A 15,364-nucleotide genomic window follows, 5' to 3' on the forward strand; every position below is an offset into this window, starting at 1 on the left:
TGGGTAATGCGCCTAAACGGGGCAATCTCTCATAAATCTCCTCAGAATGCGGACTGCAGAGCTGGGGGGGGGCGTGTATATGCCTCGGGGCTTTTGAATCTTAGGAAGGGCCGTTAGTGTCAGTTAAGTCACTCGGGGAGGGGGGGAGAGCGAGGGGGAGGGGGGGAGAGCGAGGGGGCGGGAAGTCTCAGGCGCGGCCAAGCCGACCCCCCCTTTACAATGCATTTGGGTCGCTCGCGCTCCCTGCATCTCAAGAGGCCTAGACGGGCTCGCGCTGTGTTTCACTCAGATCGCGCCTGCGCCCTTCTTTTTCCCATCAACAGGAATTCCAGGAGAAAGGGACGTATGCGCATGCGTTCCTTTTACCCCTCCTATTTTGCGCGGGCGCGCGCGTGTACAGCGAGACACCTCCTCTCTTCCCATAGAGAGGATAAGCGGCTGCCGGTGCTGAATGAGAGCGGTGGTGTCAGTGGCGGCTGAGGTAGGCGGACGAGGGACCTCGGCTGGACGGGAGCTCGCCTGTTCACAGCTTTGTCCCAGCACTTGGTCGCTTCTCTCTCGTCAGCAGGTGAGTGAGTCGAAGAGAGCTGTGTTGGCTGTTTGGCACCGGCGTGTGGGCGGGCGCTTGCCTTTGCCGGCCCCGTGGGCGCCTCATCAAGGCCCTCGGGACTAGCGAGGCTGCCCAGGTCTTTAGGATGTCGGCCGGTAGTCTTCACCCTTCCCTTTCGGCTCCCCCACCCCCCGGGCTGCTCTTTGGCATGATGGTTCTCGCCTCCTCTTCTCGGGCGAGGTTGGGCTCTGCGGGCAGCTGTGCGCTTCTCCCACCCATCTCCTCCGGCGTCGTTCCTGTCAGCAGGATCTTGCTCCTCCATTTAACTCCTCAGCCAGCCAGTCACCCACCCACCCATTTGCCCAACGAGCGCATGCTCTTGCACTCCCTGGAAAAGGGGGGGGTGAGGAACTTAAAAGCCTCTGTCTTATGATTGACATGAAGTTTATTTGAGCTCTTCTTCAGTTGCAAAAATGGCAAACTTATATATGTACAAATTAGAGCAACAGCAACTGCCACCTCTCCACCACAAGTGTAAGCTGCGCACCTGTGTGCGTATAAGCCTTGTTAGGCTAAATTAACAACTTTAATGTATTCGTCTTTTATTGCATGTTGCCCAGAGTGGCAGGATAACCCCTGCCAAATGGGTGTCTAATAAATTTAATAATAATAATAACTTTATAGTTATAGCAGCTTGTGTCAGATACTTGGTCCGATCAAACTCTAGTTCAGGGTTACTAACAAAATCTGGATTTGATTCTGTATTTATTTGTACTCTGCATACACTTGCATTGGTTGACTTGTTGGCCTTCCTTTGACAATAAGAACAAAAAACTAAAACAACCTAAAGCTTTGTATTCAGGATGTGTGCATAAAACAAACACATGTGCTTGCTAGCTACCCACCCACTTAAGTGCCCTGTCATGCTTCTGATAAAGTGGGCTCTGGCCTGTGAAAGCTTATTCCACAATAAATTGATTAGTTTTTAAGATGCCAGACAGGGCCCTTCCCTTAGTCCAAGTGTTTAATCTACATGCACACCCTTAGAGCTCTCTACATTCTGCACAGACTAACAGGCTTACTAGTTCTTCCCATCCTTTCAGACATTGTCATCCTCTTCCTAAGCTTGAGGTGACTAACTTTATCATTAGTGTTATTAGCCCTGTGTTAAGTTATATGAGAGCCAGTGTGGTGTAGTGGTTAAGGTGTTGGACTACGACTTAGGAGACCAGGGTTCGAATCCCCACATAGCCATGAAGCTCACTGGGTGACCTTGGGCCAGTCACTGCCTCTCAGCCTCATGAAAACCCTCTTCATAGGGTCGCCATAAGTCGGAATTGACTTGAAGGCAGTACATTTTTTTAAAGTTATATAGCAGGTGGTGGTGGTTCTGGGTATCTCATGATCTACCTTCTACTGAGCCATTGTGCCTCTCAAACACAGGGCAACTACTGGGGCTTAGCAGCCATTCTTATTGCTATAAGCAATTTGTTGTGTAGGAATTAGTTTTACTGAAAGGTAACTATGAATAGGAGGTGGAGAATAATTAGGTTGACACCTGCTCCCTTGCTCCCTTGCCAAAGTGCATTTGTAGCAGGTTCAATGGGCACTGTTGCCACTTCAAGTGCTCCTTTTGCCTCTAGTTTGGCAATTGTGGGGTCTACGGACTATTTGTTGCTAATACTTAATAGCAGACTATAGCTATAGTCCTAGCGAACTAGAAAAAACAAAGCAGTGAAGATTGTATCCAGTACTAGGCCTACTCAGAGTAGACCAACTGAAGTTAATGGGCATGACTAACTTAACTTCATCAATTTCAATGGGCCTACTTTGAGTAGGTCTTAATTGGCTAGAACCCTGTTATTTTATTGAATTATCTTGTGAAGGTTTAATACTTGTTTGAATTATTTTTTTGTAAAGAAAAATTCTAAGGGCATTTCCTATAAACTTGATTTGGTTTCTTGACATTCTGCTTGAAGTGCAGAATGCAAAACACTAGGAACAACGGTATGCTGCTCGTGATTTGGCACATTCTTCTGAAGGAATCACTCCCATCTAATTTTGAGTCGGTTGATTCCCTTTGCTTTGCCAAGTAGATTTCCAAGTGGGGGAGGGGTTCACTGTGACTGCTAAATAGCTTTTTTGGTCAGTTACAATAAACTGGAGCAGGTAAGACACAAATTACCTTGTAGGATATGTTCCTTCTCCAAGAAAACCTTGTCCTGCCAAGAAGTATCACTATAGCAATTCTCTGCATAACTGAACAATAAAAGGGAGCAAAGTGGTAGTAGAGGGTCTGTTGTTGGAACAGAAACCTTGTTCTGCTCTGTGCTTTTGGTGTGTGGGTTGGTTGGTTATACAGGCAGCATGAAAGTGAATACAGAACTACTCTGCCACTCAAAACACAGGGCAGTTAAGTACCGGAGGGTTTTTTGTATCCATCCCTTCCCATGGAGTGGAGCTGAGCAGCTACAGGGAGCAATGGGGACAATGGAGACTCTCAAAATGTTAGCAGGAATAGGTGTTCTGAGGCTGAAGATTAGCCCACTAGACTTCTATCTTTCACGCAATAAGCAGGATATTAAGAGAAGTACATGCAGAGAGAGGGTGCTTGTGACAGTCCTTCCCTGGCTCTCCCTGTCAGGTTCCTACCTGCTCGTGGTTACTGCCTGTCACTAGGCACCACCAGGGACTCCACCAGTCCGGACCGCCTTTTTTATGGTTTCTCTCCCCGCTCTAGCACAGATCTCAACAGATCCCCCTGCTAGGCAGCACCACCAGTCACGTCCTATAACCCGTATTCCCAGAGACTCTGCCTGAGTCTCTCTATCAGGTTACTTCTGTGACTGCGTGCTTAAGCTGTCCCAATCCCTTTGTATCAATGCTGATAATTCTGGTTTGCTCTGAATACTTGTGGTGTTATATTTCCCTTCACCGCTGCCACCAATTGTTACAGTTCAGCCTTGGTATTTACCTTACCCTCCCTTCTGGTCTGTGAAACCCCAGCCAAGGATCAGGCCTTTGGTAAACCAAAAGTATTTATTAAATAACAAAGATAACAAGATTACTTTAAAAGGCACTTAAGCATATGGTTACATCTATTCCTGAGGTACTGGTCTTAGTATTAATCCGAACTCCACCCTCTCCTCACATCCACCAACTCTCCACACAATCTCCTCTCAAAACCCACCAAAACAACCCTCTGAAGTCCACCAATGTCCACACTCCACCTCACATCCACCCAGATTTACCTGACATCCTTCCATTTATACTGTCAGCCATTTTAAACATTCAGCCAATCATCCAGCATTCTACTGCCCATTCACTCCCCCCTCCTCTTTCATTCCTCTTACCATGTATCTCCTATACAAACAGCACTTACCATATATACACTAATAGAGGAACATCACAGTGCTCCTTAAGCCTGTGCTCTTAACGCATCAGGGTGATAAGCTTGAATGTCCTCTTTGTTGACTTTCAGTCTATGTTAATGTACAGAGTAACAAGTTAAATGTTTAAGGTGGCACTATGTTTACTGGCTGAATACAGAGCCACAAAATAATACTTATTCCATATTAATTAATGCAGAATAATGGAGTGTGGACTTGTGTATGTGCCCTTTATTTATTTTTCTTTCTCATTTGGTGATTGTGTTCTTCTGCATGTGTGAACAGTGGTAGGCATATAAAATTCTAACTAAACGTGTAGAAGCATTTGTAACTGAGCTCCCTGTCTCCATATAGAATAACAAATATAGTACCATGCTTCCAGGATAGAAAGCAAATTTCAGCATGGATGAGAACTGATGAGAAGTAGTGCAATGTGCTGTTAATTATATATGTATATATATATATATATATATATATATATATATATAGTGTGTGTGTGTGTGTGTGTGTTGAGTGGTTGAAGGTAATTGGATCTATAAGCAGGTATAAACATACAGTGCCTTGCAAAAGTAATCAGACTCCTGACCAATGCTCTCATATTACTGAATTGCAAATAGTACATTGTAATTTCGTTCTGTATGATATTTTGAAACACTGAAACTCAAAATCAATTATTGTAAGGTGACATTGGTTTTATGTTGGATAATGTTTGTAAGAAACATAAAAAACTGAAACATGTTGCTTGCATAAGTATTCAACCCCTGTGGTGTGGAAGCTCCCAGTTTACACAGATGAAAGAAATTGCCGTGTTCAGGACACAGTTACCTTACTATTGGCCTCCACCTGTGAACCATTAAAGTTGCTGTCACATTGTCAGGATAAAAACCCCACTGTTGAAAGATCCTTGGTCAGGCTGTGGGTCTGAAGGAAAATGAAAACCAAAGAGCATTCTACAGAAGTGTGAGATAATGTAATACAAATGCATAGATTAGGAAAAGGGTACAAAATAATATCCAAGTTTTTGGATATTCCAGTGACTACAGTTGGATCAATAATCAGGAAGTGGAAGCTGCATCACATCACCCAGGCGCTGCCAAGAAAAGGCCATCCCTCAAAACTCAGCACTTGAACAAGAAGGAGGTTTGTGAGGGAAGTCACAGAGAGGCCAACAATCACTTTGAAGGAGCTAGAGACTTCAGTCGCTGGGAGTGGAGTAATGGTGCACCAGTCAACAATATTAAGAGCTCTGCATAACCTTGGCCTATATGGGAGGGTGTCAAGAAAGAAGCCGTTACTCAAAAAGTACCATCTGAAAGCACGTTTGGAGTTTGCCAGAAAGCATGAGAGTGCCCCAGCTGCCATGGGGGAAAACGTTTTATGGTCAGATGAGACCAAGATAGAGCTTTTTGAACAAAACTTAAGGCGCTATGTGTGGCACAAACCTAACACTGCCCATGCCTCAAGACACACCATCCATACAGTGAAGTATGGTGGTGGCAGCATCATGCTGTGGGGATGCTTCTCATCAGCAGGGACTGGGCATTTTGTTAAAAACAAAGGCAGAATGGATGGAGCAAAATACAGGGAAATACTGTAAGAGAACCTGCTTCAGTCCACTAAAAAAACTGAAGCTTGGGAGGAAATTCACTTTTCAGCAGGACAATGATCCCAAACACAAGGCCAAAACAACACTGGAGTGGCTCAAGAACAAAAAGATGAATGTCCTTCAGTGGCCCAGTCAAAGTCCTGATCTCAATCCCATTGAGAGTCTGTGGTGCGCTTTGAAAATTGCAATCCACAAGCAACGTCCAACCAACCTGAATGACCTGGAGCAAATCTGCCAAGAAGAATGGGCCAAAATCCCCCTGACACTGTGTGCAAAGCTGGTACATACCTACCCCAAAAGACTTAAAGCTGTTATTGCAATGAAAGGTGGCTCTACCAGATATTAATGTGTGGGGATTGAATACTTATGCAAGCAACATGTTTTAGTTTGTTATGTTTCTTTCGAATATTTCCAAAGGTAAAACCATTGTCACCTTACAATAATTGATTTTGAGTTTCAGTGTTTCAAAATAAAATATTCAGAATGAAATTACAATGTACTGTTTGTAATTCAGTCATATGAGAACATTGGTCAGGGGCAGAGCTTGGAAAAGTTACTTTTTTGAACTACAACTCCCATCAGCCCCAGCCAGCATGGCCACTGGATTGGGCTGATGGGAGTTGTAGTTCAAAAAAGTAACTTTTTCAAGCTCTGGTCAGGGGTCTGATTACTTGTGCAAGGCACTGTACATATATAGGGAAAGCTGTATCAATTGAAATGTGCATCAATGGGAAGTACAGTGCATCTATCATGAGAGTATTGGGGTTTGGGATTATAAATTACATACAAAATATTTCTAGGTTGGATTAAAGTATTCTTATTTGAATGCCTGGTGCAGCTCCTTGCCTGTCCCTTCTCCAGTTAAGAAACAAAGTGTGGGAATGACACCAGGGAATTGCCATCCACCTGCTTGTTTGCACAGGTAGACAGCAGAATCTTTTCTGTTCTGGCTAGTAGCATGAAATATAGGTCCACCAGGGCTACAGCGAGGAGCTGGATGAGCCCATTGAGGTGGAGAAGGAAAGCATGGATGAGAATAGAAACTTGACCTTGGCTCCAGGTTTAGTGTTTTCAGCCACCCGTTCCCAGACCCTGGCTAGGAAAACATGCTGGAAAGGCTGGTTGCTTAGTGTTTTTGAAAAGCAGGAATCAGCCAGAGCTGAAATTGTACGTTGTCTGAACATTTTGCACGTAGGAGGAGGAAAATTGTACTTTGGCACTCAAGGTCTTATTATGAACTTTCGATGTTCCGGTTTTCAAAAGTGTTTGACTGAAGTAGTACACTACCTTAGTATTATCAACAGAATGGATACTTCTGATCCACTTTGTGTCCACCTCGTGCCTCACTTGAATAATTACGTATCTTGGTTGAAAGCAGCAAGCTGTTTGCATAGTGGGTTCAGATGTATTCACTGCCACACATCCGTCACCCAGTGCTGATTTCTGTACAGGCTGCGGGGCGGTGGCAAATATATAGCTATTATAGGGCAAATATAAAGCTGCTTTAGGCATGGAAGGTTGTGTGTGGTTTCCCTCTCATTTGAGTCTTGGTACCTGTCAGCATCTGCAATGATTTAGCATCTTGGCAGCGTGGTAGATGGTCAGAGGATGGCCAGTGTACCCAATTAGCTCATTTTGGCAGCAAGCAAGATAGGTCAAGGAACGGTCAATGGTTAGCTCATAGCTCACCTGGTCCTTATCGGAGGAACTAACGAGCTACCCTTGCTAGGGAGTGGTCGGACTGTTTGATGTGTTGCCAAGAAGAGCAACTCTATGCCTTATCTAGGAAGGCTAATGAGCTAAATGCTGCCAAGAGCGTAGTTTTTAGAGGTCAAGATGATCTGCCTGCTAGTAGTCTTAATTAGCACAATGTCTTATGTATAATCAGTCAAATGCTGTGATGCTTCGGAGATAGTAGTCATAACCTATTATCCATAGAATTGCTTTGATGCCTAGCCTGATATAGAATAATCATGCATTATGTCAAGCAGTGATCTGATATAGGATAGCAACTGATCATGTATTTGTCACCATTGTGCCTTGTCAAAGATTTTGCTATATAAGTCATTCTTGTTGCGCAGTTCAGTGTTCAGACTGGTCAATGTTCTATGCAGGGACCTTGCAGTCTGATCCATTGGGTATGCATGCTTGTTTTTACTCAATAAACTCTCCTTGTAAGTATACCTGAGTCTGTCGTATTGATTCCTTGGTACCTTTCAAACCTGAGTGCCTAGGGCCCGGGCAGTACAATTTCTAAGAATGGACATAATTCTACTGAGGGCATTACAGCCTCCATAGAAGGCCATCAGCAGGGCAGATGTGCTGCTGCTCATGTTGAATTGTCTTCACTGAGGGTACTCCTTAATGGCAGCATTGGACCACTGCTTCCCATGATTTCTACTGCTTCCAAACTTACTTCTCTCTTGTTGTTCTTCATTGCTTCTTGGTCTGCATTCCCCTTTTATTTTGGTTAGGTCAACCTTTTGTGTCCTAGCTGTCTTAATCCATCTAATACTAGCATAGTAAGCCAGCCCTGGCAAACCCTGCAAACCATGGAGGCCTGAGATTAGTGCATTTTAAGAACTAGCAAGGTGGTGGAGTGTATGTAAATATTGAGCTGAACTGGTGTGTTTGAATTTTTTAATAGTTTGATATCAAAGGTACAATTCCTGTTTTAATAGAATTTGTACAAAAAGAATTTCACCCTACCCTCCTTAAAAAAAAAGTTGCCAGAACTTTATCCCTATTTGTGAATGGGATTTCATAGTTGTAATGAGAAGTATAAAGAAGATGTGGGTATTTAGCAAATATGAGGTTGGAAGAACACTGTACAGTATGCAAGTAATTGCTGCTATGCTAGTAGAATATTCTAGTTCTGCTACAATAACCATCTACCATTGGAAGGGGATCCATAGGACATACATTGTTCTTAATGTAGCTCTGAAATTTGTTTTATTTAACACAGAATCATAGAATTGTAGAATAGTAGAGTTGGAAGGGGCCTATAAGGCCATCAAGTCCATCTCCCTGCTAAATGCAAGAATCAAAATTATATACCACTTGATTGTAGTAAAACCTTAACATGGTTTACAGAAAATAAAAATAAAATTATCAGTAAAAGACAGTAAAAATATTTAAAAACACTGAGAAACTAATGAAAATCAACAATAAACGAAAAACAGGTTAAAACACATGTAAGTTCTACATGTCTGGACAGGCTTGCATAAATAAAAATGTTTAAGCAGGCGCTGGCAAGACTACAGTGAAGGTGCCTTCCTGACGACAATAGGCAGGGAGTTCCAAACAGAGCTTGGAAGATTACTTTTAAAAAGTAATAGAATCATAGAATCATAGAGTTGGAAGGGGCCTTGTAGGCCATCGTGTCCAACCCCCTGCTTGCAGCAGGAAATCCACAGCTAGAGCATCTCCCGCAGATAGCTGTCCAGCCTCTGCTTGAAGACATCCAGCGAAGGGGATCCCACCACCTCCCTAGGCAGTCGGTTCCATTGCCGAACTGCCCTTACTGTCAAGAAGTTCCTTCTAATGTCCAATCTGAATCTACGCTCCTGCAACTTAAAACCATTAGACCTAGTCCTACCCTCTGGGGCAGCAGAGAACAAATCTGTACCCTCCTCTATGTGACAGCCCTTCAGGTACTTAAAGAGTGCAATCATGTCACCCCTCAGCCTTCTCTTCACCAGACTGAGCATGCCAAGTTCCTTCAACCTTTCCTCATAAGACTTGTTCTCCATACCGGCTATCATCCTTGTCGCCCTCTTCTGAACCCGCTCTAACTTGTCTATATCTTTCTTAAAATGAGGCGCCCAGAACTGAACGCAGATGAGGCCTGACTAATGCAGAATATAGTGGGACTATTACTTCCCTCGACCTGGAAACTATAGCTCTGTTTATGCATCCCAAAACCGCGTTTGCCTTTTTTGCCACAGCATCACACTGCTGGGTCATGTTCAACTTGCGATCCACTACAATTCCAAGGTCCTTCTCATAAGTTACAGTTACATGCCCCCCAAAAGTAGTAATTACTGCTACAATTACAATTGCTGTGAAAGTAACTGATTACTTTACTTTTACTCAAAAGTAATCACTACAATTACATTTTAGTTACTTAAAAAAATTGCCTACAAGGTGCTGGCCTTGGCTGCTGCACATCTAAGTAACCTAAAACAACATTAAAAATAAGAACACACAGACAAAGGGTAGTAGAATAAATTATTTTATCTGTAAGATTGACAGAATGGCATGACAGAATCTCACATCCCCCCACCCCCAGCAATGATGATACCCCAACACATATATAATTCAGTTGAAATCAAATGTTACACTTGAAATGCTGTTTTTACAATACATTTCTGTTTCAAAAGAATAGGATGCTCAAAGAGCACATCAGACAAACAGCAAATGCACATATCAAAAGTAATCCACCAGCATAAACATTATCCCTTCTCTTGCAATTAAAAATGTGTCTTGCCCAGCATATAGTGAAACTATGGAATTTGCTACCACAAGAAGCAGTGAAGGGCACCAACTCGGATGGCTTTAAAAGAGGATTAGACAAATTCATGGAGGATAAAGCTCTCAGCAGCACCTAGCAATGATGGCTATGTTCTGCTTCCACTGTCAGAGGCAGTATGCTTCTGAATATCAGTTGCTGGAAATAAAAGTGAGGAGGGTGCTGCTCTTGCACTCAGGCCCTGCTTATGGGCTTCCCTTTCGGGTATCTGATTGGCCACTGTGAGACCAGGATTCTAGGCTAGATGGGCCACTGGTTGGATCCAGCAGGCTCTTCTTATGTTCTTGTGTGCATTGGAACAAACAACAAAAGTTACTTGTGAGGCCTTATAGATCAGGGATAGCCAATGTGGGGCCCTCCAGATGTTGTAGGACTACAGTTTCCATCATGCCTGATTATTGGTTATGTTGTTACGACGCTGAAGTTGGTTCCTAGTTCCCAGTTCCTTATTTGCTTGAAAATTTAAAACACTAAAAAACAAGAAAGGTTCACAGCTACAGCAGCTCCATAGGAAAGTTAACATGTCTCTGAACCCTAAAATATATGTTGGGGTACTTCATATCATACAGTATATTGCTGTGATCTGGGGACTCTCCCTGTCAAGAATAACAACAAGTTTATTCAATCAAAATTATCAGGATTCTGAAATGCTCATAAATGCATAATGATGTCATAAATCATAAAAAAAGTAACTGAGGGTTACTCAGGGCGCAGGGCAGGGATAAGGGCATCCATGTACAACCAAAACTGACACAAAGATGCAGGGAAAAAATAAGAAACTGAGGGTGCCCACCCCAAAATCTGCTCTGGCCCAGGACAAATCATACATCCCAGGGGAGGGTGTCCTCTACGAGATGCCAGTACCTCCCGCCTGGCCCACAACGTTTGCTGGGCGCAGGGCAGGGATAAGGGCATCCATGTACAACCAAAACTGACACAAAGATGCAGGGAAAAAATAAGAAACTGAGGGTGCCCACCCCAAAATCTGCTCTGGGCCAGGACAAATCATACATCCCAGGGGAGGGTGTCCTCTACGAGATGCCAGTACCTCCCGCCTGGCCCACAACGTTTGCTGGGCGCAGGGCAGGGATAAGGGCATCCATGTACAACCAAAACTGACACAAAGATGCAGGGAAAAAATAAGAAACTGAGGGTGCCCACCCCAAAATCTGCTCTGGGCCAGGACAAATCATACATCCCAGGGGAGGGTGTCCTCTACGAGATGCCAGTACCTCCCGCCTGGCCCACAACGTTTGCTGGGCGCAGGGCAGGGATAAGGGCATCCATGTACAACCAAAACTGACACAAAGATGCAGGGAAAAAATAAGAAACTGAGGGTGCCCACCCCAAAATCTGCTCTGGGCCAGGACAAATCATACATCCCAGGGGAGGGTGTCCTCTACGAGATGCCAGTACCTCCCGCCTGGCCCACAACGTTTGCTGGGCGCAGGGCAGGGATAAGGGCATCCATGTACAACCAAAACTGACAAAAAGATGCAGGGAAAAAAATAAGAAACTGAGGGTACCCACCCCAAAATCTGCTCTGGGCCAGGACAAATCATACATCCCAAGGAAAGGGGAGGATATCTTCTACAAGATGCCAATGCTTCCCACCTGGCCCAGAGGTTCTGTTGGATTCAGGGAATGTATAATAAGGGCATCTTTGCCCAACCAAAAGAGACAAAAAGCAAAGCAAAGAATAAATATCCAGGGGTGTTCACCACAAAATCTTCTCTGGGCCAAGACAAATCAGACACCCCAGAAAATGATAGGGTGTCCTCTATGCTATGCGAGTGCTTACGGCCAGTGATCATGATCTATGTGGATTTAAAAAATTTTTGGATTTGTCTTCCCTGTTACTTTGTTATAGCTCAATTTTTATTTTTCATAGTTATTGATGTTGGTGACAGAAAGACTTGTGGCAGGGTCAACAAACAATGATTTCTTGAGGAAGATGTAATTTCATAGATGACACTCTAAAGTATGCATGGATGGCTTCTCATAGAACACACTCTCCCAGATGTATGGAAGTATATGTGGTGCCCCAAATAATCTTTTAGGATGGGCACTCCAGTTTCTTATTTTCTTTCTTCTACATATTTGCTATTTTTCTAATATACATATGCCCTTATCTGTACCATACATACAAAAGAAGCTCTGAACTGGGTAGGAACTCTCGCCTGCATGCATGGATGTATGACTTGTAGTGCCCAAAGCATGTTTTGGGGTGGGAACCCACAGTTCCTTATATACGTTCTACATTGCTTGTTGTGCATAGATGAACATATCCGTTTCGTGTGTCCACAAGAAAATCCATTCCAGGCAGGATGCAGTGGCATCTTGTTGAGGACACTCTCCCCTTTGCTCAGGTGAATGATGTTTCATGATCTATAGGAGATTTTGGAGTGGTCACCCCAAATTACATATTTTTCTCTACTTACTCTTCATTATTTTAGTTCTGCACAGATGACCTTATGAATGCCCTGCACCCAGCAGAAACTATAGGCCAGGTGGGAAGTACTAGTATCTTGTAGAGGCCTCCCTCCCCATTCCTGGGATGTATGATTTGTCCTGGCAGCAGGGGTGTAGTTGTCCAGGGGCTCAGGGAGTCCTAGACCCCTTACTTTTTTGGGAGCAGGGTCCGTATATCTCCAGCATCATATGAGCTGATTGGCATGAAAGGGGAGTGTGTTAGCCACTGAGAAGACTCTTTTCAGTAGCTAATACTCTCCCCTTTCATACTGATCATCTCCTAGGGACATCAGTTGTTGTGGGAGAAGGCATTAACAAGGACTTCATTCTCAACCCAAGAGCAAAATAAGGAGGGAGGGGGGTCTGGCTGTGACTGAGACGATCATGAAGGGACCCTGCACTTCTGAATTTGCCACTACACTACTGCCTGGTACAGTGCAGATTTTTGGGTGGGCACCCCCAGTTTCTTATTATTTTCTGCATATTTTTGTCGCTTTGGGTTGTGCATATATGCCCTTACCCCTGCCCTGCACCCAGCAAAAGCTCTGGGTGAGGTGGGACGCACTGGCATCTCGCAGAAGACACCCTCCTCTTCCCTGGGGTGTATGAGTTGTCCTGTCTCATAACAGATTTTGGGGTGGGCACACCCAATTACTTATTTTTATGATTTTATGACATTATGCATTCATGAGCATTTCAGAATATTTTGATTGATTAAATATTTTGTTATTTTTGATGGGGAGAGTCCCCAGATCACAGTGATATATGATATGGGGTACCCCAACATATATTTTAAGGTTCAGAGACATGTTAACTTTGGCTTGGAGTTACTGTAGCTGTGAACTTATATTTTTTTAGTGTTTTGAACTTTCAAGCAAATAAGGAACTGGGAACTAGGAACCAACTTCAGTGTCGGTATTTTATCTGATGGGAGTTGTAGTCCAACAACATCTGGAGGGCACTGTGTTGAAGACCCAATTAGATTAACACAACTCCCTTCCCACCTACCCATCCGTTTCAAACACATCCAGAAAAGTATGTCTTTTCAATTCTATGTCTGACAGTGCATTCTTTTCAGAGGTAAAAATTTATCTGCAATCCTATATACTTATCCATTTAACTCAAGGAGGCTTAATTTGGAGTAGTCATATACAGGATTGGACTCCACCAGAATTCATTTCAGCATTTCAGGGGCTGTACTTTATTAATGCTGTACCAACTACAACTACCAACTGCCGCTTATGTACATATATTGCCTGTAGTGGAATTTACGACTATGTTCTTTTTGGAGGAGACATAATAATGAAGCCAAAAAGCCTGGTTTAAGGTTGTTTATTCAGCCAAGCGTTTAGCTGGAGCAAAATACAGACCTCAACTAAAATGGTGGTCAGTTACAGACAGATATATACAGTAGGGGCCCATTTTTCGGTGGCCCGCTTTTCGGCGTTCTGCTAATACAGCAGCTTTCAGTTAGAGTACGGCCCCACTCATATGGTGCTTGTTCCGCTTTTACGGCATTTTTGGGGCATTGGGTGCCATTTTATTGATGGACTTCCACTTTTCAGCAGGTTTTGCTTTTAGGTGGAGGTCTGGAACGTAACCGGCTGTATGAGTAGGGCCCTACTGTACCCCCACATTTGTCATGACTATGGCAACAGTTCAACCAATTGTTCTATGCTATAATGCTACAGTGATGTTCTGCCCTCGGTACCAACCGTCCCCCTCTATGCATTCCTGTGTTATCAGTATCCTTGGCACATGTTTGCCATATTACAGCAGCACTATTCATTAGTCTATGTGATTCCCCTGCTAACAGGGAATGGCAGTCAGAATCAATCAAAATCCTCTTCAGTCCCCCCATGGGACTCCTTTCGAGTCCCATTCCAATTTACATGATAGATAACTCCTCCTCTTTCTCCTCCATCGGTTGTCTATCAAGTTCCAAGTACATTTGCTTTACTTTAGCCGGTGTTAACATTTGGGTGGTCTTCTGCATGGTACTCTTTAAGCAAAACAACACACAATTAACCAGGATGTAAGGCAAGGAAGAACAATATACCCAACAATAGCCCTAAAAGGACTGATTTCATCCAACCTCTTAGTCCACTGAACCAGTCTCCTGGACTCCATTGCCACTCAGAGGTCTTGACCTCATGTACTTTGGATTCTACAAGCATTCTGGCCCAATAAGACCACAGACTCCACCTCTGATGCCAAAAGGTAGTCTAAAGCTATGCAGTTCTGTAAGGCAAACTGTCGGATTTGTTGAAGTTCAGTGTTAACCGTAGCTAGGGCACCAGCAGTTTCATTCATGAAGTTCTCAAGCTGAGTACAAATTCTTCAAAAGTCTAAATGGTTTGCCCCTGCCCCATAAAAGGAGAAGATACCTCACAGCCAGGACTCACCTGGAGCTTTAAGATCTTTATAAGCTTCTAGGATTTTATGACTTGGGATTGCCTTTCGATAATTTCGTATCAGACCCTTAGGAAAGGTGTCCACAATTATGATTCCAGGGGCTAGGAGTCCAATATAACAAGTTCCCTTTGCATTAACAGGTAATTTCTTCCAGCCTTCTATCCACAAATCCACCAATAACTATGTGTTATTCCCAGAAGGGGAGGAAGGATGTGAGCAAATCCATCCTGTCTTATCCCTTCCTCGCCATACATGAGCATGGCTATAGTAGCTTCCTCTTGGGTACAGGTTTCATTGTAATATGAGAGCCACCGGGGCCCGAGAGCCATACACAACAGCTCCATTACCCTCCACCTGTTCTTCATGATTGGCCCTGCGGAGTTACTGAGACTCCATCTACC

The 15,364-nt window shown here is 43.8% G+C and overlaps 1 protein-coding gene across 2 annotated transcripts in view; it reads left to right on the forward strand.

Moving 5' to 3' along the window:
• Positions 1-331: 331 nt before the first annotated feature.
• Positions 332-15,364, forward strand: part of RALGPS2 (Ral GEF with PH domain and SH3 binding motif 2) — a 217,627-nt gene continuing 202,594 nt past the window's right edge. The window contains exon 1 of one of the 2 annotated variants that reach the window (XM_061634215.1): positions 332-568. The gene's annotated coding sequence lies outside the window, so the exon portion shown is untranslated. The remainder of the gene's footprint in view (positions 569-15,364) is intronic. The other variant, XM_061634214.1, reaches the window with a different exon arrangement.

This window comes from Rhineura floridana, chromosome 6 (assembly GCF_030035675.1).
Source record: "Rhineura floridana isolate rRhiFlo1 chromosome 6, rRhiFlo1.hap2, whole genome shotgun sequence".
NCBI classification, from domain to species: Eukaryota; Metazoa; Chordata; class Lepidosauria; order Squamata; family Rhineuridae; genus Rhineura; species Rhineura floridana.